This window comes from Hippopotamus amphibius, chromosome 4, assembly GCF_030028045.1.
Source record: "Hippopotamus amphibius kiboko isolate mHipAmp2 chromosome 4, mHipAmp2.hap2, whole genome shotgun sequence".
NCBI lineage: Eukaryota > Metazoa > Chordata > Mammalia > Artiodactyla > Hippopotamidae > Hippopotamus > Hippopotamus amphibius.
Window position 1 is genome coordinate 169,484,356 of NC_080189.1, and position 27,815 is coordinate 169,512,170.

Here is a 27,815-nt window from a genome sequence, read left to right on the forward strand (position 1 = left end):
AGAATAAATTCCTATTGCTTTAAACCAACCAGTTTGTGGTAATGTGTTACGACAGCCCTAGGAAACTGAAACACAAGTACACAAATAAACAAATAAGCATTTTCTAAATTATAAAAATATCCAGTATAAATTGAATTGCTTATATTTTAGACATGTTCTCTCAAGTATGCTTCCTGATTTGGGAACCTCAATCATTTTACTTGCTCAGTCTAGAAGCTAATTGTAGCTACAGTCATTTATTCAAAGTAGAGTATTTATTATCTACAAAGTATGTGCTAAGTACTGATGATTCAAAGATGACTGAGCTCCAGATGATTTCTGACCTCAAGGAGTTTAACATAATGTAGTGAAGAGAGGAAGATTCTGAGTGTTGTACTATATTGAGTAGTGTGATCTGTCTTTGTACCGTAAACAATCTATTTTATATTCTCCGATGGGCACTCTAAAACAAAGATTATAATTATGACACAGAGAAAAATATAATCATATTGGACTGAAACTCCATGAATTAGTGAGGACCCCACTCACAAATACTGCAGTGCATTGATTGCGTTTTCATTTTCAAAATTCCATGCACATACTTCCAAAGGTTTTTTCTTTCCTTTTCTTCCACTCTCTGATGCACAGCGTCAGCTATCCCTTTAAGGAGATGGAGTCCTGTTTGGTCCACTGTTCTTTCTACGGTAAACAAAGTGAACATAAATCCTACAGTAGTTAGTGCTCCATTTTTAAGGGATTCATTAAAAATAAACAGTAGAGGAGAGGCAATTACTGTTAACAAACATAGGCATAAAAACCACAAATAAAGGGCCATTAACACGGAAAAATAATTACTCAATCTTTCATCCAGATGCTTTTGTCAGTTACATTTGCTGACACTAACAGTTTTGTGAGAGGCCGCTGCCGGCTGCAGTGCGACCATTCAATAGGTCCCCCTTTGCCTCTTATAAGTAAAGAAAAACGATCAGCGATGTCAGGGAATTCTACTGAAGTTTATTTAAAATATGGCATCGGTGTGTCCCTTTGTCTTTCCTTTCTGTGAATTTTAGGTTTTATGTTACTTTATGGTGGTGTAAAAAAAATTATGATTATGATAGTTGCTTTACTAATGGATAGAAGGTAAAGATGAAATAAGCTTTCTTCCTTTTTAGGAATATGAGATTTGACAGGAAAGGGATTTGAATGTGGAGAAAAGCACAGAACATAATATGCAAGATATATTTCATCACTTCAGAGAATACCTTTGCAATTGCTTGACAACATATTTTGTAATCAAGGCTCATAAGCTACATGTGAGTCTGTGTGAGTGTGTGTGTGTGTGCGCGTGTGTGTGTGCGTGTGTGGGTGGGTGTGCCCGCGCGCACACACGCAAGCCTTTGGGAAAAACAAGAAAAAAAGCAATATTTTAATGTTAACATAATTCTAATTATCTGGAAAAAAAATATGGAGTTAAGTTTTGGGTGCATTTGATCAGTTCAGCAAATTGAGCCCATTCAGACCTCACAGGATGCAGTGTTACTAAAGGTTTACACCAACATGCCCAGGGTTCAATCTGCCAATCTCTGCGTTACAATCACCCTCATCATTGCCACATCACTAAGTGGAACATCCTGTAAGAATCCAACTCTTGCATAAGTTCCTGAGTGATGTGATCTTAAAATTTCCCAAGAATTGGCCACTAAAATACCATCAGCAAAGACATTCATGATTCACTTATTTAGAAAATGCCAAGAATTGTGATAAAAATAATAAATGAAACACATACTCGGATCAAGCTTTTTATCATGGACATAGTTGCAGTATCTGCCTTTTCTGGCTCATATGACTCTCATGACATGCATGTGGAAAAATGAAGCAATTTACATAAAAATAATAGGCCTTTTTCTTAGTATCCAGATAGCATATATCTAAATGGAGAATGGAAAAAGTATTTCACCAGGAGTCAAATGACCCAAGTTTTGCTACTAACTTATGAGGTGGTCTTGACTCAAGCACAGCACGTTACCTTTTAGTCCTGAAGTTTTTCTCCAAAATAAGGGAATTCAATAAAGTGATATTCAACGTCTTTCTAAGTCTAACATTATATGGTAATTAGAAACCAACTTAAATCTGGTTAAGCTTTTAATCTAGACCTCCATCCACATCTTGGGCTCCTTTTAGCCACTAAGAAGTGACTCACTGAGGAGTATTACTCAGCCCTAAAATGGAACTAAATTGGGACATTTGTAGAGACATGGACGGACCTAGAGACTGTCACACAGAGTGAAGTAAGTCAGAAAGAGAAAAACAAATGTCGTATATTAACACATATGTTGAATATAGAAAAATGGCACAGATCAACTTGTTTGCAAGAATTAAAGACACAGATGTAGAGAACAAACATATGGACACCAAGGGGGGAAAAGGGGGCGGTGATGGAGTGGGATGAATTGGAAGATTGGGATTGCCATATATACATGACTAATAAGAAAAAAAACATCAAATCATGCACTTTAAATGTATGCAGTTTATTGTATGTCAAAAAAAAAAAAAAGAAGAAGAAGAAGAAGAAGAAGTGACTCACTGGGAGAGAGCTGGGGGTCTAATGATCTCGGCCCCAGGGCTGCAACTGCTTAGAGGAGAGGCTGGATGAGTAAACCTATACATGAAATCCAAACCTAAATGTTTACCCAGAAAAATGCAGGTCACTTTATATGCCAGTTTGACTTAAACCTATAATATATGGTAATTGAAGCTTTTTAAAAGAAAAATATACTTTGCACATGGTTCTATGAATGAAGTCTATGTACAGTCAAATAAACACCAGCACTGCTTCAACTAAGCACTTTGGCCATCTTATCATTGCATGATTTTGTCAGATATTCTCCAGGGTACTATGGGAAAAAGACCAGAAATTGAGTTTGAATCCTGGCCTAAAAATTTACTGTCTCTATGACCTTAAGGAAGTTTCTTGTTCTCCCATAGCTTCATCTATAAATCAGATAAATCGGGAACTATAGTGCATACCTTGTAGAAAGAGATAGTACTTAGAGACAGTTAGAGATGACTTAGCAATAGCAGACCCTCAATAAATGATAGCTATTATTGTTATTGTTACTCTTAGATCTCTGATATAGCTAGAATCATGTTGCATGTAGCCCATGTATTTCAATCACGGCCCATGCCATAAGTTTATTTTTCAGAGCCACAAGGCCATTATCCAAAAGTACCCAGTCTATCAGGCTATTCTTTTCAGCTCCATTAAGTGATCATTTGCTAGACAAGAAATTTGTGCATCCTTTATTTCACAATTTTGGTAGATAACATTTTTCAGAAATTTCCTCTAAACAGCTTATGTAGTGCATTCAAAACTAGATTCTGTTTGATGTACAAGTGGTGAGAGAATTCAGAATCTGCTGAAAATGAAAAAAGAAAATCTTTTAACCTGAAAATAATGGAAATCAGGTTGGTACATTAGTTGAGAGAAGAATGGATATAATATAACAAATTCCTGTATCATTATAACCAGCCAATCATCTGATGAAAGGAGAATCAGGGGAAGAAAGATATTCATTGGTAAATGATAGTCAGTATTTTAACAGGTGTGAGTTTTCGTGAATGCTTCCTTTGAGTTGGCTTTGATAGGCTTTAAAAAGGAGGGATGATCTTCCGGGTCTAGAGGAAAAGGGGAGAGAAAGAGAAAGGGAGAGAGTAGCAGAAATGTAACATAACGTAAAATTCATGGTACTATGGAATTTAATAATAATCTTTATACTTGAACCTGTGACTATTACATCATCTAGGAGGGAAGTTACTGAGGGAACACTATGTATCTATTTACTAGGGTCTCAGTGGAACAGACAATTTATTGAGTCTAAACCCTTCTGCTGGAAACGAGAAATCTTGAGGCCATTTCTACATAGAATTTTCTGTTGTGTAGACGTATACCTATAGTAGCTCATTAAAAATACCTTTTAAAATTCTTTTTACTATGACCCTAACACACTGGCAAAAGACTAATCAAGATCTTTTGCCTCAATTATTAGGCAAAAAAAAAATGACCACATCATAAATTTTTAATAACATGAGATTCTTTTCTCTGAAAAGAATTTCACATTAGTCTCCTATTCAGAGAAGACACCAGAAAGAGAGAGAAACAGTCATCATGCCTTGTTCCTCCTGCCATGGCTCCAGTCCTGAGAGACACCGGATATATCCTCAGTTAGTCTCCCTCAGCCTACTTAAAATTTTGTGTCCTTTTTTCTTGCAACCAGAGGGCTTCTTAATTAGTACAACAGCCAATGTCCTAGTCTAAGAGCTCTCTGGAACGTGGATCTTCAGTGACTGACTCGCGTGGCTCGCCCCACATTCATAGCCAAGAAATAAAAGTGTAAAAATAAATTGACCGGATCTGCCCAACACATGCAAGAAGAAAGCACCATGGCGGCCATTGCATGGGAGAACGGAAGGGGCCAGCTCTGGGTGTGGCTAACATCCCTTCCCCCAACATCCTGGTGCTGGCACCTTCTGTGGCTACACCTAATTGCAAAGAGGTTGGAACAGGCAGGAACAGCTATTCCCCGTGAGAAGGGAAAACAGATTTGGTGAGCTTCTAGCCAGTCTCTGCCAGCATGGTGTTCTTTCCTTTCTTTTATTCAAAATAATCACTGGGTACCTAAGTACAGGCTGCTGATGCCAAAGATCTAATACTGAGCAAAACCAGCCAATTCTTCTCTTTCCTGAGAGCTCAAAACAAAAAGTGTAAAAACTATATGAATGCTTTCAAACTTTTGGATTTTAGGAACAAGTAAAATTTTATAACATTTGACAAGGTTCAAAAAAATACTGCCCGCTGGGCTCATAAACATTTCATTACAATGGAGGGAGGCATTTTAACAATTAAATATAGGAAGAATCGAATCTCATAATAAAAGGCTATTATTGAAATAAAATAAATTTAACTTTGCGGAAATGCCCTTATATTTATTTTAGTTTGCTGTGGATGAATGACACTTTATCGTCGCCCGCCACTTACCATTTAGAGCAACATTGCAGAGCCCCTCCTGTGAGAGGTAAAACACAATCTTCCAAGGGGCCCATTGCATTTTTAGGCAACTGAGTTAAATTTTTTCTGTATAGTTAACAGGTAGAGTATAACTCTAAGTGAAGAGCTTTTTCAATGTGAAAAAACCATGTTTTGACCACGCAACAGCTTGCTGGAAACACAGTGATCCAGGTTGTCCCTTTACCTCTTTTTACCACAGTATAAGTTACAGAGTCCTTTATAACTTACTTTTTCTGGTATATATTTTTTTGAATCATATTTAGTCATATTGCTTTGTGGTCACAAAAGACGACCTAGAAAGTTTCTTCTCTGAGGTGTCTGTTGAGGTTCACGTTGTTGCAAAGTTCATGATTAATTTTGGTGAACATTTCATGGATGCTTAAAAAGGTTCTTGTAGTTCACTAATGCTAAAAAGTATTTACTTCTTCTCTGACCTCCAACACACATTCCCATTGAAGGGATTTGCTTCCATACTCTATTGATTTTGAAGTTGGTCCAGGGACTTGCTTTGGCTCAAAGTGTGTGAAGTGCATGTTTCCTTCCTCTTGAATTTAGGCTCAGCCTTGTCTTATTTGGTCAATGGAATGCAGGTGTAAATAGTGAGCTAGTGGCAACGTTAAGCCTTAAGAAGCATTTATGTGTCTCCACTTGCTACTTGCACTGCTACTATTGCCATGAAAACGTATGCTGACTAGCCCGTGGATCCAAAGAGGCTAAGTGACATGTGAAACAGACCTGATTCAAGATTACAAGCTCATCCTAAGTGTGTTGACCCTCAACCAAGCCACACATGCATGAAATGAGCGCAGCTGAGATTAGCACAACATTTCCAAGTGATCTGAAGACTCACAAGAAATACATGTTTATTTTTAAATGGCACTGAGATTTTGGACTGGTTGTTAGGCATTAACCTAACGTTAGCTGACTAACACAGTGCTGCAATGCTCTATTTGGAAGGTACAAAGTTTTATGCATACATTAAATCAAATATACTAATGTGATATTCAAATTCTCTACTTCTCCTCATCTGTTTGATCTCTAAGGGCTAAGAAAGCTGTGTAAAGGTCAACTGAAGTTCAGATTATTTCAGATGCACCTCATACTATTAACAGTTTTTCTTTATGTATTTTTATGCCCAAATATAATCTTTAAAGGCTTTCCAAAGATTTTGCCCAATCCTAATTCTGTAAATTGCAGACGCCAACCTAAAGAGATATAGTAATATTATGATCTAAAATGGCCTTTAGTCTTAGTTGCATTTTAACGGTGATTTTTGAAACATGAATACTGTAAGGAAAGGACAGACCTGAAATATTGCAAATTCACAGACTCTGGAAGGCAGATGGAAGATTTATTTTGAGATATACTGCATTTAAATATCAGATCTCAAATTATATTAAATATGTGACCATTTAGCTTATCTTTTGGGATAGTCTTGATAGTGATATCTGGAGACATATGGGAAATGGGATAGGTTTGGAAGGAGAAATGCATTTACTGGATAGAACCAAAATTCAGTGCTGTGAAGTGCATATGCAAATGTGGGCATTAACAAAGTGTTGGACGTTTTGTTTTTCACATAGGTGTCTACCTATTTTTGCTTTGTGTATATTTCATTGTGGCATTATAAATTAGAAAGAAAACAGTCCTTGAAATGAAAGCTAAAATTCAATGCTGCCAATTTATTTCCCTGGACTGAATTTTCTTTTTATATCCGTTTTATCTTTTAATGCAAGTTGTTGAACATTTAGATTAGATATATACTATTTTTTTTTTCCTGAGCCGTTGGCTTAAATGTTTAAGTAAGAGTCTCTGTTTGGGGTCTTGAAATATTTCCTGGCTCCTTGATTTGTAATAAGTACAACTTACAGAGAAACTGAGATGTTCTACACTATTAGTATCTATTAAAACTTCATACAATTACCACAATTTTCAACTAATAGCATTTAAGTTAAGATTTATTTTAGTTTCAAATCATGTAAATACCCCATATTTGTTTATAACAAAAAAAAAGGGATTATTAAAGGGCTCGCTCATGTAATTTTATTCAAACACAGGAAATACAGGTATTAAGTTACCATGGCCTAAAATGGAAATACAAGCTTGACTATAGGTCTTATAAATAAAATAGTTCTCTTGTTTCAGATTCAGGCAAATATTAGGAGGCAATGTTTATGAGTATGTAAAAATTCCAGTTAATGATTTCCCTTTCTGGAGAAAATCAAATTTGCTTTTCTTATTAGCAAGTTAACAGCCTTTTTTTAGTACTCTAATTAAATAATACATTAAAATTTGCTAATTTTTATTTCTAGCTTTATTGTCTTGTTTAAATAGAATGGAGATGCTTTTCCAGTGGGCTTCTTCATATGATTATGTAGCTCTTGAATGCATCGATAGTAGCAATAACTTGGGACACCTGCCTAGCATTCAGGGTGGCTGAGATGCACCTTGTGCCTAAAAATTAGAGTTATTTCTAGGGAAAACTAGGCTACCACCCAATCGCAGGTACTATCCTTTTATTACCTTTTTTTAAGGCAGAGGTACAAAATGACCCTAGACCCAAACTTCTCCAGGATCTGTGTCCAAAACTGTTGCATGGGGGCCTGTTTACTGATCACTACAGCTTCTGAAATCAGCAGCCTTTTTGGCACAGGAAGATTACATTACTTTTTCTCTCTTGTAGTTAAGTATTGTCAAGCGATGGAGTTCTCCTCAATGGAATGCAGGTTCCATTCAACAGGTTAGTGAAATCTCTATCTTTTAAAATCAAATGTCTTCATCCTAAATTAAACAATAACGGTAAGAAATCTTATTTTGTCAAATAATTGAGCTTCACATTTTGGCAAATCTTGGCACACTTCTAGAATTGAGTTTTGGGTGTTGAAATTATTCATCAGGCAGCATTATTATTTTAACTATAGAGAAACAATTTCTCAAAATAATAGGAAAATGGAAAGCACATTTTCACAGTTCTAGGCCTGACCCATGAAAAATTCCCAAGCCCTATCATATATACATATGATACCGATAGTCCAATTGTGCTAAGTCATATTGAAGCTGTATGTTAAAAGTGATGGAGTCTCCAGAAGGAAGAAGCTTAAATCTCCACTGAAGGAGAGTCTCTGCCAATAACAAATGCCCATGGCAATTTTGGACTTAGCATAAATAAGAGAGAAACTTTTGGTTGTAGATTGTTTCCAAAGGTGTCACAATAATCTCTCCCATCTTTGGTCCCCCATATGTAGGTACACACCAGTTATAAGAGACAAAGCAAGGAGATTCCTTTTGCATTTTACCATTTCCCCCTATGGTAACATTTTGCAAGACTATCGTAATATCACAGGCAGGATACTGATGTCAATATAATCTACCAATGTTATTCAGATTTCAACAGTTTTACTCCTAGGTGTGTGCATGTGTGTGTGTGTATAGTTGTATACAATTTATTACTTGTGTAGACTCATGTGACCACCTCTACAATCGAGATTCAGAACAGTTCCATCACCTCAGGCATCCCCCCTTGTTGCCCTTTTATGACACACCTGCCTCTCCTCTCCCAACTTTCTCCATTACCTCTGGCAACCACTACTCTGCCCTCCATTTCTAAGTTTTGTTATTTTTAAGAATGTTTTATAAATGGAATCACACAGTATGTAACATTTTGACAGTGGCACTTTTTACTCAACCTAATTCCCTGAAGATGGACCCAAATTGTTGCATGTATCTTCCTCTTTATTACTAAGAAGTTTTCCAAAGTGTGGATATACCATGGTTTAACCATTCACCTGTTGAACAATATTTGGGTTGTTTCCAGTCTTGGGCTATTCTGAATACAACTGCTATGAACTTTTGGTATAGGCTCTTGTAGGAATATAAGTGTCTGTTTCTCCGAAATAAATGTCCAGAAGTGCAATTGCTGAGCCATATAGTTGCATGTTTAGAAAATGCAAAAGTTTTTTTAGAATGGCTGTACCATTTTACCTTCCCACCTGCAATGTAAGAATGACATAGTTTCTTTGCTTTCTCACCAGGACTTGATGTTATCATTATTTTTTATTTTAATAATTCTGATAGGTATGTAGCAGTAACTTGTGGTTTTTAACTTGCATTTCCCTGATGACTAATGATATTGAACATTTTTTCATGTGTTATTAACCATAGCCTCTTCAGTGCTCAGGTACTGTACCCTCTTCAGTGAAATGTCTGTTACTGTTAGTTTTGAGAGTTTTAAAATATATTCTAGGGACGTCCCTGGTGGCACGGTGGTTAAAAATTCGCCTGACAATGCAGGGGACATGGGTTAGATCCCTGGTCCAGGAAGATCCCACATGCCACAGGAGCAACTAAGCCCGAGTGCCACAACTACTGAGTCTGTGTGCCACAACTACTGAAGTCCGAGAGCCTAGAGCCTGTGCTCTGCAACAAGAGAAGCCACCACAATGAGAAGCCCACACACCACAAAAAACAGTAGCCCCTGCTTGCTACAACTAGAGAAAGCCTGTGCACAGCAATGAAGACCCAACAGAACCAAAAATAAATAAATAGATACATACATGCATATATTCTAGACACTAGATCTTTGCTGGATGTATGGTTTGGAAATATTTTCTATGAATATGTAGATTGTCTTTTCATCCTCTTCAGGTTTTTTGGAGAGCAAATGTTTTAAATTTTGATGAGATCACATTTATCAAATTTTGCTTTTATGGATTGGGTTTTGATATTGCATCTAAGAATACTTCCCCAAACCTTTTTTTTTTTTAAGTAAGAGCCATTTGTTTATTTTGGAAATTAAGCCCTTATCAGTCCCATCATTTGCAAATATTTCCCCCCATCCGTAGCATGTCTTTTTGTTCTGTTTGTGGTTTCATTTGCTGTGCAAAAGCTTATAAGTTTGATTAGGCCTCATTCCCCAAACTTTGGCTCAAAGATTTTCTCATGTGTCTTTTCATTTTATAAAATGTGTTAAATCTTTACAGTTAAGTCTGTGATCCATTTTGAGTTTATTTTTTGCATAAGGCATGAGATTTAGGTCAAGTTTTATTTTTTAATCTTATGGACAACCAGTTGCTCCAGCACATTTGTTGATAAAGCTATCTTTCCTAAATTGAATTGCTTTTGCCTCTTTGTCCAAATCATTAGAGCATATTTGGGTGGGACTATTTCTGAATTCTCTATCCCACTCTAATCATATACATGTCTATCCCTCTGCTAGTATCACACCATCTTGACTACTGTAGCTATATAATAGTAAGCCTTAATATCAGGTAGAGCGATTCTGCCTACTTTATCTTTCTTTGCTGAGGTTGTTTTTGCTATTCTAGGGCTTGTGCCTTTCCATATATATTTTAGAATAACTGAATTTCTACAAAAATTCTTGCTAGAATTTTGATAGAAATTATATTAAAACTAAAGTTAATCAGAGTAAAATTAACATTTTTACCATGTTGAGTCTTCTAGTTCATAAATACAATATGTCTTCCTTTACTTAAGTCTCCTTTGATTTCTCCAATGGTAGTAGTGTAATTTTCATACCAATCCTGTATGTGTTTTGTCGAGTACATGTCTAAGTATTTCCTTTATTTTTTTGGAGAGATATATATGGTAGTCTGTTTTTAATTTTGGTTTATACTTGTACCTTCTTAGCATATATAAATGTGATTAATTTTTGCAGATAGATCTTGTGTCTTACAACTTTGCTGAACTCATTACTTCTGGGAGATAATTTTGTAGATTCCTTGGGAATGAGTATCCATACAGAAAATCATTTCATTTACAAATAGAGACACTATTTCTTCCTTTCCAATATGCTTGCCTTTTATTTCTTTTTCTTGGCATATCAAAGTAATTAGAACACTCAGTACTATGTTGAGTACAAGTATTGGGAGCCTTATGCCTTTTATTAGAGTATTTAGTATTTTACCATTAATTATGATGTTAGGTATAGATTTTTGTCATACCTGTTCTTTATCAAGTTGAGGTAATATGCCTCTACTTACAACTTGATGAGTGTTTTTCATCATTTTTGGGTGTTGACTTTTATCAATGGATAAAATCATGTGAGTTTTTTTCTTTTGCTTGTTGACATGATGGGTTATGTAGATTGGATTTTAGATGTCAGACCAGCCTTGCATATTAGGAATAAATCCCACTTGGTCGTGATGTGATGCATAATTCTTTTTATACATTGTTAGATTCAGTTTGCTTATTTTTGTTTCAAGGGTTTTTGTGCTTACATTCATGAGCAATGTGGATCTGTAGTTTTAACTTTTTGTACTTTCTTTTTCTATGTTTTTGGATTTGGGTAATACTAGGCTCATAAAGTGAATTAGGAAATGTTCCTTATGTTTATATTTTCTGGAAGAGATTTTATAAAATTTATAGTAATTTTATACATTTACATAGAATTTTCCCATGATAACATCTGGGTCTAGAGATTGATTGTGGGGGGGATTTTTAATTGTAATTCAATTTTTAAATGATTCTAGGGCTATTCAGATTATTTAATTCATGTTGATTGGATTTCGGTACTTCATGGATTTCAATGAATTCATATATTTCTTCTAAATTGTCAAATTTATGAGTATAAAACTATTTGTAATATTCTTTATTATCATTTTAATGGCTATGGAGTCTTTAGCATATCCCTTTTAAATTCCTAGTATTGATGATTTGTGCCTTCTTCCCTGTTGGTTTTTTTTTTTTCAGTCTTGTTAAAAGTTTACCAATCTAGTTGTTGTTTTTAATTGATTTTCTCTATTGTTTTCCTTTTAATTTCATTATTTTCTTCCTGATCTTTATCATTTTCTTCCTTCTGCTTACATTGGGTTCATTGTGCTCTTCTGTTTTCCAGGGGTTTTTTGGTTTTTGTTTTTTTTATGTTAGGAACATAGATTAGTGAATTGAGACCTTTTCTCATTTCTACCATCCAATCACACCTTTTTGTAATGTGACTTTGCCACTTCTACCATCATGTGGCAGAGTCTGGTTCTTCTTCATGTGACTCTCAGCTGCTTTTGTGAGTTTCTTTGGTCACTAAAAGACAACAGACGTGATGATCTGTGATTTTTGTGACTAAGCCTTATGAAGACTAGGAGCACTGTTTTTATACTCAAGGAAGCCAAGCACCATGTAAAGAAACATCAGCTAGGTCAATGAGGTACCACAATGGTAGCGAAAAACAGGGCCACAAAATGTGAATAGAACATCCCAGATCCTCTAGCTCCTGCCATATAGAACATAGATGAGCCATACCATCTGAGAACTGCTGGAATTTTTGACCCAAGGAATGTTGAACAAATCAGTGACTGTTATCTTAAGCCACAAAATTATGGAGTTGTTTTTCGCACAGTAATACATGATCAAATATTTTTATTTGTGGAGTTACTATGATTTGTAGTTTGTTTGTTACCTTGTCTAGCAATACCTTAACTCATGAAAAAGTAGCAAACAAATTTTCCAAACTGAAGTTTTGATATAGATAACAGAGTTATGTAATAAAGTGGTGGTATGTATACATTTAATGAATTTTAAACATTTTATTCATGGTGTTGATGAAAGATATATTAGCGATGATCCCCAGATACTTTAGATATCTTAATTGTTAATTCAACAAAAATGTTAAAAAAGCGGTATTGTGGTAAATCTTCAAGTCCCATATATTTACTATACTTTTGGAACTGAGTTTCAAATGCTTAAATTAATGCTACATTTTAGGTAGTGGTGTTATTATCATTTAAAAATGGAATAAAACTTCTCAGATGATAGGAGAAAATGGAAAGCAAGCTATGCAAGGCTTAATGAACAAGCAACATATTAAACTCATGTTTTGATAAGCAAATGCTGGAAAAAGGAGGGGGTATGGAGAACTGGCATTCTAGTATTACAGATATCATAGTCAAAGTTCCATAGGTACTGCTAATTCCTGAACTATTGATAGTCCTTTTAACTAGAACAAATGGCCAGAAGGAAGGGGCCAACGCTCTAAAAGAAATTCTGGGATCTGGGTTACAGTTCAAGTTCTGACATCACTTCCTTTTTACCAGGTCACTTACCCACTTTGATCCAAATTTTCTAATAAGTAAAGCTCCTTAATTTTATGCTTCTAAATAATTCCCTCCTAACCATCATGTAGGTCACACATCCTTAAAGAAGCCACAGAAACTCATCTAACCTGCTCATAATTTAAGAGATACTTTGAAAAATCAAATACTTTGGAAGCTTGCTTATACTTTTACATTTAATATGATTCGTACCAACAAAAGAAACATTTTCAAATACCCAAATGTATATTTCAACGTAAATGAAATGTTGAGGTCCATTTAATCTATGGCATGGTACCATCAATATTTTCTAATTCTTTGTGTACCATTTGAGCCTCATATTCCAGCATCCTCGTAACTTGATAAAATGGATATAGATCATCTCACCTAAGAAAATCAAGATCCATCTGTTATATTTTAAATGCATCTGTTCATCTGTTAAATCCATTTGTCAAATTCATTTAACAGAGATTTCCTCTAAGTACATAAAATATGTGAGAAAAAGAATTAAGACAGAGTCCTGCTTTACCAGATACCAGGGGAAAAATGTTTACCCGAAGCCAACAACTTTTTCAAATGTTTATAAAAAATATTTTTAATATAGTGTACCTGAGTTCTATAAAGCATATTTAGTCTGCTTTGAAAACTGTCCTCAATATTAGCATGGATAATTTTTAGATAATGTAAACATTTTTTTAGCTTTTGTTTTAAACATGTTTTAACTTCAAGGGATATTAAAATATTGTATTTAGATATATGGAGGAGAGATGATGGGAAGGGACATTAGGTCAGCCTTCTGAAGTTAACATAGACTTTCATGAGTTTGAATTGGAAGGAATTTATAAAACAATATGCATTTAGTGTGAATGTCATTTCCTCCACTTAAACATTGAGGTTTGGACAGAGTGAGTATTCCATCAAGGTCCACAAATGTTTGGAGAAGATTGAGAAGGTGGGTCCAGAAGACACCAGAGGCAGGGAAATCGATTGGCTGTTCAGATCGCCTCTTGTATGTTAAGCAAATGACCTTCCCAGCTACACTGACACTGATCCCAAGATGAACTTCTTTCATATTCTCATCCAACTTTCTTAACACAACATTTAATCTGGGCCAGACAAACCTCTTTATATCTTATCTGCTCCCTGTATTTTTTATAGCAAACATGAATCTTTCTACCATTTATTAATAATGTAAACCACTCTGTGCCAGTATCTGAACCTCCGGTCCTCATCTGTGCAATGGGACAATACCATCTACTACCACGTTAAGCTACTATGAAACCATTAAAAATAAAGAGTAAGATATGTAAAATGACTAATAATGCCTTAAGGAATTATTTCTGATCCACATAACTCACACATTTACTGCCATTCCAGAACCATAGTTTTCACAATTCTGAAACTTTTTCACATGCTGTTTCCTCTGTTTGGATTATCCTCATGCAACCCTTTTCCTATGTTTCCCATCTATGTAATTTTCACTTATCTCCGAGGATCTAGATCATCTATGGCCTCCGTTCATAAACCTTCTACTATGTCTTCTTCTCTCTGTACTTGAGGACTCCCTCCCCTGCTCTCTGTAGTCGTATCACTTGTGAGTCCTTATTAGATACCTTCTCTCCCCCAGCCCCTGCACTAGTTCCTACATGGCAGATTCCTTTCTAATTCAACTTTGTATCCCCAAAGTCCAGCATCTAGAAGATATTCAAGAACTGTTTTCTGAAAGAAGAAAATAAAGAATTATATTATTAGGCCACTTTCTTCTTATTTTATTTTATTTTTATAAATTTATTTATTTATTTATTTTATTGGTTGTGTTGGGTCTTCTTTGCTGTGCACGGGCTTCTTTTTTAGCTGCGTGTGAGTGGGGGCTACTCTTTATTGTGGTGCACGGGCTCCTCATTGCCGTGGCTTCTCTTGTTGCAGAGCATGGGCTCTAGGCGCATGGGCTTCAGTAGTTGCAGCACATGGGCTCGATAGTTGTGGCTCACGGGCTCTAAAGCACAGGCCCAATAGTTGCAGTGCATGGGCTTAGTTGCTCCACGGCATGTGGGATCTTCCTGGAACAGGGATCGAACCGGTGTCCCCTGCATTGGCAGGCAGATTCTCAACCACTGCGCCACCTAGGAAACCCCTTTCTTCTTATTTTAAATGTTTCCTGGGTCTAGAATATTCTCCCTCACACTTTATGATGTGTTCTCTTATCACTTCTGGTATCAAACAGGACACGACTTCTCAAGCAGCAAATGAAAGGCTTTCTTTTGTGTGCTCACACAATATTCTATTTATAACTTTTATGCTCATTGCTGTAATTTCCATGTTTCATGTCTTTTTAAAAGTTATAGTTCTAAAGATAGGATCCCACGTTCAGGTGCCAAATGGGCCAGACAACCATGGAAATAAAATGGAAGAGGGTGGTGTTATAACAGTTAACATTTGCTTAACTTTTACTGCATTCCAGACACTGGAACCTATTACCTCCTCTAGCCTCACACCAATCCTATGTGTTAGAGAATATTTTCATCCTATTTGAAAATAAACTAAAGCACAGAGTGTTTAAGGAACTCACTGTACTGGAGGAAGCAGAATTTGAAGCCAAACAGGTCTGCTCCAGGGTTTACACTCTTAGGCACTGGAGTAAATAACACTATGACATAGAAGAGTAGGTAGTAGTGTGGGTAATAAAGTAAAGAGCAAACACATGTTCTTTCTAAACAGCCCCTAAAACTCACTGGCTTAATGCAATAAGTTACATTAGTGATCAAGCAAAGTCTATGGTGATTGGATGGCTCTCCAAGTAACTTTTTAAGCCTAGCGCAATTTGACTAATACATAGAAAATAACATCTTCTTTGGAGAAAGAAAACCCTATTCAGAACTCAGTCTCACAGGCTAATGGGCAGAGCAGAAGCACAGTGCCCAGCCATCTATAAATGCTCCCCTTTGTTGTATAAAACATAGTACGGAGATATTGAATTTTATTCCCTGTGTTATACGGTAAATCCTTGTTGCTTATAAAACAAACTAGCAAAAAACATACCTTTGAGAATTCAGAGTTCATTCACTCCCATGAATGAAAGCCTTCCACTGTTCTTCCCGTGGTTTTGAAGTTTCCAATTCATGGCAAGTATTTAAGAAGTTTTTGCATAAATAAATAAACAGATATAAGTGTGAAGCATTGTTGGTAACGTCTCCACTAAAATCCTTGCTCGTTATTATTAGGATCAAATGATCTCTAGGAAAATCACATACTCCTAGATCTGGAGGAGAATCGTTTACAAAAGACTTTAGAAGGAAAGATATATAGAGAATCTAAAAAGCCTTCAAATTTTTTCCCTGCAATCTTCTTATTGGAGGCGAAAAATGCTCTCCTGAAGTTACAATGGAATGTTTTACACAAAACTGTACATGATGAGAACTAGAACAGATTCTTACCATAAACATTAAAACTTTCAATGTAGTTTAGCAAGAGAAATGTACAAACGTTGAAAATTAATTAATTTAGGTAAATTTTTTGATCATTTGAATAAGTTCCACTAATTATTCATGCAATTCTGAAATAAACAAATCACCTAATAATTATAATATCTATGAATTTTTTGGTTCACAACTCACACCAGCATTCATCAATGCTTGTTGAAGGCAGATTAATAGACTTCTTACTCATTCCAGTTTTTTTATAAAGTATCTCTTTTTTGAATATTTTTGTTTTTTTCTTTAAAACATTTGAAGGACTTCTATTTCTAGTAACATCTCCAACTAATTATCCTATGAAATAGCATTCCACAACAAATTTTATTACACACACACACACACACACACACACACACAATCCAAATATTCTGGATAAAACATAGTAAACATCCTTTTTTTAAAAAACAGACCATTTTTAGAGCAGTTTTAGGTTGACAGAAAATAAACGTTTTCTTGGAATTACATATGTGATCTCAAGAAAATAAAGAAAATACTCAGGTTGGCAATGAAGACCAAAATAATAATAATAATAATAATAATAATAATAATAATAATAATAATAAAAGTATAGTGAGCAGGGCTAAAGTTATGGATTTTTTTTTTAGGGCACTTACAATTTCAGCAAATTGGGTCATGAGTTTCAAGGTTCATGTAGAGGACAGAATATAGAAACCTTGCATGCAAACAAAACATGGAATGGGAGCTAGTATGCTCTAGTCTCCCACCAAACATACACAAATACAAGGGTGAGTCAAAATTTATCCGCACTCCGATTATATTAAAACTTCTGTTGGCTGCACTGTCTTACCAACATTTTCTGTTCAGCGTTACTGTCTCCCCAGTCGCTGCCATGCAGAGGTGAACATACTACATCAGTTCATTTGTAACTGCAGTGCAAGCAAAAATGGATGCCCTACTTGTGATTTGCACAAAAGAAGAGCAGCATACAGTGATTCGATTTTTGTGGTCTGAGTGTGTACCTGGTGCTGTTATTTATCGAAGACTTTGTGTGCAGTATGGAGAAAGTGTTCTGTTGCAAAAAGTGTGTATGAATGGACAAAGATGCTTATTGAAGAGCTGACACCTAAACTTCAGATTAAATACAGAGGACTGCTATCCAAGGGTGTTGTGATCTTGCATGACAATGCACATCAGCACACTTCTGCCCACACTGTTGACACCCTGCAAAAACTTCGTTTTGAGGTGTTAAAGCATCCTCCCTATAGTCCTGACCTTGCTCCATCAGACTTTCACCTGTTTGGTCCCCTGAAAGTAGCCCTACGAGGACAAAGATTCACTTCTGATGAAGAAGTGAAGACAGCAGTGCATTCGTGGCTCGCAGCTCGGCCTAAAGCATTTTTAAATGAGGGAATATGAAAGCTTGTTGACAGATGGACAAAGTGTATTAAAAAGCAAGGAGATTATTTCAAAAAATGATGTATTTGTCTTTTCTAAAAGTTAATTAAAATAAATTCTACAGCCAGAGTGAGGATAATTTTTGACTTACCCTCGTAGCCAGGGGCCTTAGAGTATCAATACTACACTATCAGTAAAAGAGTAGTCTAGAAATCATTTTTCTGTATGCAAAATGAGACATTAAGGATAAAAAATATTTCTGCCTTAGACTGATCTGGGTGAGAGAAAAAAACATGCTTCTGAATATTCATAATCTCAAAATGATAAACAAACTTAAAGGTATCCTGGGAAAAGCAAAAGCAAATTCTCCCTGGAGAAACAAACCACAGTCTATGCCTCACAGCATTCCCAAGTTAAAACCCATCGAACATGTGTTCACACTGCAAAATGACAGAACTGATAGGAAGATGAGGTTTGCTGAGTTGAGATTGCTCAGAGCTAAAGAGAACATTAGGGACCTGCAAGATAAGCTGGGAATAAAGGATATACTATGCTTCAGAGAGGGGCAAAAAGATGAAAAAATATGAAAGTGTAAGAGATAGGAAAAGCTGTAACATGTCTCTCATTGGAGTTACAATGGAAAGAATAGAGGTAATGTAAAAAATGCAAAGTTTAAAGGGATAATGGCTGATAATTTTTCCAAATTGATGAAAACCATGGATTCTTAGATTCGGGAAACATAATAAATCCCAAGCAATAGAAATAAAAAGTAATTTGTATCTACTTACAAATGGGGAAAAAGAAGAGGGGTAGAATGAAAATGCATACACATAGAGAAAGATCTAGAAAGAAAGAGAGAGAACATAATAATGTTAGAAGGGAGTTCTGGGGAGAGGTATCTGACTATTTCCCCACACAATTCTTTGGTAACTTTGAAAATTTTACTTTCATTTGAGCCTATCCCATTTATGACACATACTTTTCTTTCATAGTACATGTTTTCCTTGAGGGTTCATTAAAGTAATTTATTTCTTGGACCTAATCCTTCTTGACTAATAAAAACTTGAAAAATCTAGAATTGCACAAGTCTTTCGGTAAACAAGATTTTTTTCATTCCAAGGCAAAAAGAACTAGTTGCTAACATGACATTATCTAATTTTATGCCATCTTGTTTCAGCCCCTGAATCCAATCAGCCATTGGCTCTGTCGTTCAAGCTGCTTTTTTTAAATTATTATGATTCTTGACATTGGAAAGGAAATAAAACCCTTTGTGTGGGGGGGTGGAGGTGGGGAAGTGTGTGTGTGTGTGTGTGTGTGTGTGTGTGTGAGACAGGTCTTCAAACTCAAGTACATTTGGACATTTTGAACTGCCCTGCTGTTAAATCTTACCTAAATACACTACCTTATATTCCCTCACCTGACCTCCCGGTTTTTTATCTCTCCATTTGCGAAGTGGCGCAATGCCCATCAAACACACTAGACTTGTCTAAGGACGTCAGCTCCAAAGCAACTCCTGGGGGAAAGGGTAGATGAGAACACCTCCAGGGAATGATTCAACATTTAAGTTGCTGTAAGGAGACATACAACAAAGCATCCATCCATCCATCTCCAAAAATGTTATGCCTCTTGACTGTGCTTCCTATGGTGATGTATTTTTGCTATTAAATGGCTGCAGAGGCTGGGAAAGCATGACAGGTTTTATCAGCCTTGACAGCTGTCTCGAAGAAACAGCAGGCAACTTACAACTTCAACAATTCTATGCGGCTATCTCCTTGGGTCCTGCCAGAGTTCGCAGAGCTGAGTCTGATCAGCACTCAGACAGAGGCCCTCCCTGCTGAATGTCAACGGGCCTCTTCAGGGCAGGGCTCTTTTTGTGCAGGGAGCCTGACTTTCAGATTATGGTGAGACTATATTAATTGGAACCTGGACGGCGACATTTAGGGCTGTTAAAACAGTCAGTCCAAGTTCAGGTATTTATTTCTGATATCTCTATGTTCCTGGCAGTGGGATAGGGCCTGCAGGGGATGCAAGAAGAAATTAAATCTTAATCATGCCTATTAAGCAGCTTAGAGTCCAAGGTGTTCCATCTCTTAGTACCTATCAGTCCTTCCCTATAGGACAGTCACCTATTCAAGCCTTCCCCACCCTCTCTTCCACCTGCCAATCTTCTCGTGACACTTTCTTCAACTCAACCCACTACTTTCTTTTGGCCCCACAGACTTCTTATAAAAAGAATTACACTGAATGCTCCTGCTATAGATTGAAAGTTTGTGTCCCCTCAAAATTCCTCTGTTGAAATCCTATAAGCCCCAAGGTTATATTAAGAGATGAGGCATTGGGAGGTGATTAGGTCATGAGGGTGGAGCCCTCAGGAATGGGATTAGTGCTTCATAAAAAAGGCCTGTGATGTCTCCCTTGCCCCTTCCATCATGTGAGGACACAGCAGGAAGGCGCCATCCCTGAGCCAGAAAGTGAGCTCTCACCACAACTCCATCATACTGACACCTTGATCTTGGACTTCCCAGATGCCAGAACTGTAAGAAATAAATTTCTGTTGTTCATGGCATTTTGTTCTAGCAGCCCAAATGGACTCAGACAGTTCCTCTACCTTCACCAGGTCTCCTTTCAAACTGCACAATTGCCTTTTGCCTCCGTCATGTGGTGAAACTGCTTGTGCTGCAAGAACTGTCTTACTTTCCCAGCTAAAGGCGTCATTCCCCTTCCTGTTCAGTGTCCAACCTCACGCTGAAATCTCCGCTTCCGGGGCTCCAGAGACACTTCTCTCTTTAGGTTCTGCCAAGTGGCTTTGTGTAACAGAAATGGAAAAAGCACAGGGTAAGAGAGATTTAAGGATTATTCCTGATTCTGACACTAGCGATGTGGGTGACTTAACCTCCCTAAGCCGGAATGTTCCCTCAGTATAAAAATATTTATGATACCCCCTTGGAGGGTCACTGAGGAAGCATTTAAAATGCCTAATAGCGCAGTGGGTGATGCATATTGTGTACAGGTTTGCACATGTTTTCGCATCTTTTCAAATTTCTTCTCATTCTCTCTCAACTGTGTCCTGCTCTGTTATCTGCCCCTGACCCTCTAGGTAAAAAAAAAAAAAAAAAAGGTATCATTAGGGACAAGCATGCATGCTTCAAAGTCAGAGAAAATTGTGCTCTAATCAAGCACTGCTTTTTAAAAATTGTATTTAACCTTTTTTTATTTGGAAATAACTTAAGACTCCCAAGAAGTTGTAAAAGTTACAAAAAGGTCTCAGGTATTCTTTACCCAGCTTTCCCCAATGAGAGCATCTTATATAACCACGATACATAACTCCAAAGCAGGAAACTGACATTGGCACAATCTTATTTACATAATTGTAGACTTCATTTGTATTCTACTTTTTTTCAGAAGTGCTCCAACAACTGCTATTTACTATTTTGTGCCCCAACTACTGCTATTTATTATTTCTGTACTCTTTTTGTACTATGCTGATAAATTATTCCTATTTTGCAGACTAAAACTCAGACAGGTGAAGGAAACTTTCCTTACCAGCATCAACCGCAAAGAGAGTTGTTGAGCTTTATGGGAGGTCCCATATGTAAATTCACATACATCCAACCTATTGTTGGTTATAGTTAGAGCTATTACTCCCAGACAGTGTTCCTGGTCAGTTAGAGCACAGACTCTAGGGCCATAGGGCCTAGCTTTGTATACTTGCTCTCTACTTCCTACTTGGTAACTTTTCAGACCCTCAGTTTCAGCACAAAAATGGGGATAATAACAGTACATATCCAAGTGTAGTTTTGAGAAAGTTTAGATAATATTTAAAAAGAACTTCAAATGATATCTGACATCTAGTAAGTATAGTGTTAGCTCTTATTACACTTATAGTGTCTAGTACTTAATAGAAGGATAATAAATGTCCATTTGTATTTGTATTTTATTATCTTTCTTGCCCTGTAGATGTTGGTTTATGGGATTCTGCCCTCAGCTGTCTTCCTTACTGAAAACAGAGAATTTCTATAAATTCTCTTCTACTCTCAGGATTTCACTGATTCCCAGGTCTATACCTCTATCTTTTTTTTTATATAAATTTATTTATTTATTTATTTATTTATTTATTTTATTGGCTGTGTTGGGTCTTTTTTACTGTGCATGGGCTTTCTTTTTAGTTGCGGTGAGTGGGGGCTACTCTTCGTTGTGGTGCACAGGCTCCTCATTGCCGTGGCTTCTCTTGTTGCAGAGCACGGGCTCTAGGCGCATGGGCTTCAGTAGTTGCAGCACATGGGCTCAATAGTTGTGGCTCACAGGCTCTAAAGCGCAGGCTCAATAGTTGTGGCACACGGGCTTAGTTGCTCCACAGCATGTGGGATCTTCCAGCAACAGGGATCGAACCCGTGTCCCCTGCATTGGCAGGTGGATTCTCAACCACTGCACCACCTAGGAAGCCCCTATACCTCTATCTTATATCCCTGCTTTTGCTTCCAGATCTGAACTACAAGCTTGAAACAGACATCTCTAAATAAAAGTCACATGAAAAGATGTTCTACATCACTAATTATTAGAGAAATGCAAATCAAAACTGCAATAAGGTATCACCTCGCACTGGTCAGAATGGCCATGATCACAAAATCTACAAACAATAAATGCTGGAGAGGGTGTGGAGAAAAGGGAGCCCTCCTGCACTGTTGGTGGGAATGTAAATTGGTACAGCCACTATGGAGAACAGTATGAAGGTTCCTTAAAAAACTAAAAATAGAATGATCATGTGACCCAGCAATCCCACTCCTAGAGAAAACCATAATTTGAAAAGATACATGCACCCCAATGTTCATTGCAGCACTATTTACAATAGCCAGGACAGGAAAGCAACCTAAATGTCCATCAACAGAGGAATGATAAAGAAGATGTGGTACATATATATAATGGAATATTACTCAGCCATAAAAAGGAACAAAATAATGCATTTGCAGCAACATGGATGGACCTAGAGATTGTCATACGGATTGAAGTAAGTCAGACAAAGACAAATATCATATATCACTTATATGTGGAATCTTAAAAAATGGGTACAAATGAACTTATTTATAAAGAAGATGTAGAAAAGAAACTTATGCTCACCAAAGTCTAAGAGTGGGGAGGGATAAATTGGGAGATTGGGATTGACATATGCACACTCCTAGATATAAATAGGTAACTAATAAGGACCTAGTGCATAGCACAGGGAACTCTACTCAATACTCTATAATAACCTATATGGGAAAAGAATCTAAAAAAGAGTGGATATATGTATATGCATAACTGATTCACTTTGCTGTACACCTGAAACTAACACAACATTGTAAATCAATTATATTCCAATAAAAATTAAAAAACAAAAATCAAACACAAAAACACAACTCATTCTTGTCTTTTTCTCTGAAACACTGTGACCTTGGTAAGAGTTCACTATGAATGAACCCACAGGCAAGGAGAGTACTTAATCTTCCTATAGATAGGGGAGAGCGAGCCCTTTCCCCCAAATGTCCCACCTTCCCCCCTCCACCTTCCACTCTCATCCACCACCACAGTCAAGGAGGAATCTTCCCAGTGGGACAAAAGACAAGGTGAAGGGGAACAAACCAACTCAGAGAGAAGTGTTGCCAAGATATAAATTGGGGTCTCTGGACAGCAGGAATTCTTGGGGAGCAAGACATGAGAACTCAGTGTTTGTTGCATGGGTTGACAATGTTGTATTAACAAGAGGTTCATCTGTCTGTCTGTGAAGGAGGGTGTATTAGTTTCCTAAGACTGTCATAAAAACCACAAGCTGGGGGGCTTAAACCACAGCCATTTATTGTTTTACAGTTTTGGATGCTGGGAGCCTGAGATCAAGGTGTTGGCATGGTTGGGTTCTTTCCATGGTCGGTAAGGCGGAATCTCCTCTAGTTTGTGCTTGTTTGCTGACACGGGTATTCCTTGACTTGTGAAACATCACCCCAGTCTCTGCCTTTATCTTCACATGGTGTTCTCCCTGTGTACCTATTTGTCTCCAATTTTCTCCTTTCTATAAAGACACTAGTCATATTGGATTAAGGTCCACCCAAATGACTTTATTTTAACGTGGTTACTTCTGTAAAGATCCTATCTCCAAATAAGGTTAGATTTTGAGGTCCTGGGGCTTAAAACTTTAACATATGAATTTAGGGGGACACAATTCAACCCATAACAAAGAATGGGCCCCAAGATGGGAATGAATGTGTTTCTTCTGCTTTCTTCTTCTCCTTTCCAAATAGGGGAGAATAGAATTTGTCATTACACTTTGGGGGTAAAATATCATTACCCAGTGGTAATGGCAGTAAGTTTTATGTTACGAGTTACGATTTCTTTCTGACAGGTCTTAAAACTCTTTATGATTTTGTATGAGGAAAGAAAACAAACTTTTTGCTAATGAAGTTGTAAAGAGGGAATTATTAGAAATAGAGATGGAGAAGGAGACCGGAGGAGGTAGTCTGGGTTCAGATGCCTGGGCCCAGATTGGGCCTATTGTTGGCCTATAATCCTGAACCTTCATGGCAAGAAACAAGAAAAGGGACTGCTTTGTGGGACAACATTGTGCGGCCAAGAGATGTGATAAACTAAATAATCATCTCCAGTAAGTACTAGGGAATGACTCCCCAGGGAAAGCTGGACATCGTGGAGAAGGAACCATCATCCTGCCTATGAGTAGTGTCATTTCAAATATACACATACATACATACATACATACATCATACATAAATATTTGGCCCTACTCTGGGTACCTCTTCTGAATCTCTTCAGTGTAATCCTGTCCCTAAGGGGCCTCCAAATGCCTTGAGGAGTGGGTTGGATGCTCCCTCACCTGCACTTTGGAGCTTTTCTGGGAAACTCAAAGAGAAGACACTCATGTGACATTGGCATCAGATGGTCTGCCAGTGACAAACAGTGGATCTTATCAGAGTCAATACAAGGGACATGGAAGGAGAATGGAACACTGAGGGAAGGACTTGTGGTGTGTGGGGGACCAAAGCTGATAGTTTGCAATATAAGAGTTCAAAGTTTGGGGGCTTCCTAGGTGGCGCAGTGGTTGAGAATCTGCCTGCCAATGCAGGGGACACGGCTTTGATCCCTGCTCCAGAAAGATCCCATATGCCGTGGAGCAACTAAGCCCGTGTGCCACAACTATTGAGCCCATGTGCTGCAACTACTGAAGCCCATGTGCCTAGAGCCTGTGCTCCACAACAAGAGAAGCCACAGCAATGAGGAACCTGCGCACCACAACAAAGAGTAGCCCCCACTCACCACAACTAAAAAGAAAGCCCACGCACAGTAAAAAAGACCCAACACAGCCAATAAAATAAATAAATAAATAAATTAAAAAAAAAAAAAAAGAGTTCAAAGTTTGGTCCCATCTTGGAAGAACACCTGATGGAACATCAGGAACTGGGACTGAAGGCAAATCAACAAAGGACAGCAAAATGCAAAGGAGGCTTAGTGCCCCCATGCTCACTAGCATAGGGTCCTCTCCTCATGATGGAGAATGGAGATACGACCTTCTCCACAATGAATTTTGATCATCCTAACCCCATAGACAAGTTTCTGAAATGTATCCCTACAGCACATCAGTTCTGTGGGATGTTTATGAATATTATATAAAAACAAGTTTTGATGTTTAAGAAAACGAATCACAAAGTACAGAGTACCTCATAACTTTTAAATGTTGTGAGGTTGAATTCATATACTACATTTAAAATGTGCCAACACAGAACTTTATTTTGAGCCCTTGTTTTAGCTTAATCTTGAATTTTTATTCTTGTAGCAGCAGGTGGGTAGGTAGGGGTTAAGGTAAGTTACAGATAATAAAATTAAATGTCACTCAGTCTTTCTGAGAGGCAGGCCTAGTCCTAGGCCTAGTCTTACATTCTCCTGACCAGAATCCACTCACAGGGCAGAAATGAACTGCAAGGGAATCTGGAAAGTGTAGCTTGTTTCAGTGCCTGAGTGAAGGAGGAAATAGATTTGGCGAATATTTACTCTGTCTCTGACATAGCTTGCCCTTTGGGTACCAGATATCTTTACCCTTCTCTCTCCCACATGTAGAATACACTCACCTCTTTTCCTAAGGGAGATAAACCAAAGTGATAAATCCAATCACTGTTCCCAATTCAAAGTCCAGGACCTCTAGGTGACACACACCTATTCAAGTCCAGAAGTAATTCTTCAAGATCTAGGTTCAATGACACAAGAAGACAAATTACCTGTACCTTCCCTGTTACAATACAATATGGTAGAATAAAAACAGGGTAAGTATAATCAATACTTCCATTTGGAAAACAAAATTATGGGAGATATATAATGGGCCTTAGCCTGTAACACGATGAACCGCTTCCAGCAAGGCATCACACGGTCTCTGTGCCGTGGTGGTAGGGGGTGGTCCAGGTTAGATCCTAATCCTGCTCTCCAGGAGGAAATCAATTTTGTTCTCTGTGGCCCATGGCTCCCCTCTCCAGAAGACTCTTTTTCCTGTATCCTATGTGTCCATACCTGAGGCAGTTATTTGTGAGTATGCCCACTTTGGGTGACTTACAGCTTTCATAACTCACTTCTTGACACTGTAAGTCTGGGCATTCAGAAGTTGTTTTAATGATAAAATAGTTAATTTCTTTAATTCTGTAATTCAGGTTCATGGAGCTTTTGGAAATACTGTTTCAAAACTTTAATTGTTTATCCATTTGTGTCCACATTGTACCAGGTAAGAGAGACTACACCCAAATTCTTTCCTATACTTTATCTTGAAGGCTAATTTATTTCTTCACTTTCTCATCTCTGTGAATCTCTCTTTCCAGCTAATATAGGTAGCTGGAGAATACCTGCAATAGTAGGTAGGAGGGACACATATTTGATGTGAATTTTTCTTTAGGGCAAAAGTCTGTAGTCCTTGAGGGCTTTTGTCAAAGCCCACCCCCTTTTATTTTTCCAATTTGATATCCTACTGTGTGGGATCTAGAAGCAATTATCTTTTCCAATGTTTTGAGAACTTAAATTTCTAGACTCTCTCTATTCCCTTTACCTTCGTTTGTAAACTGACCAGTTCTTTCCTGTTCAGCATTTTCTAATACCTTGCTATAAGCAAAAAGTAAAATTAAAAACCCACTATCACTCAGGTGCATTGCAACTCTCTACCTAAAAACAGAGACTAATAAATAATCTTCCTTGTAGATGTCAGTGTCACAAGTATTTTGCCACTACAAGACATGCTTGTCCACTTTTCCAGCCTCTGAAATCACTGTCCTCACTGTGTGCTCGACCACTAGGTCAGTGACAGTATTTCTGGTGTGTGTTATAGCAGTCTCCTTCTACTGCAAGGTTCTAATTTCTGTTTGTAAGGTAACCCTGACTGCTATAGTAGATACACCCTAAAATCTAAGTGTCTCAGTAAATAAAGTTAATTTATTACATATATTTCAAAACAGGAGTTTTGATCAATATGTGATTCTCCTTCCGGTGATGATTCCAGAATTTTACCACCTTCCACACATAGTTTCCAAGAAAGAAAAACATGGAGAATTATGCATGGCATGCTTTTATAAGTTAAGCCTAAAAGTGCTGTATTAGTCAGCTCAGGCTGCCACAACAAAACACCATAGACTGGGGTGGCTTAAACAATAGCAATTTATTTTCTCACAGTTCTGCAGGCTGGAAGTTCGAAATCTGGGTACCAGCCTGGTTGGCTTCTGTTGAGACATCTCTTCCGGGCTCACAGATGACTGCTTTCTCTCTGTGTCTTTACTTGGTGAGGGAGAGACAGAGAAAGAGAGAGAGAAAGAGAAACAGAGACAGAGAGAGACACACACACACAGACAGAAAGAGAGAGATCTCTTTCTCTTCTTATAAGGCCACAGTCCT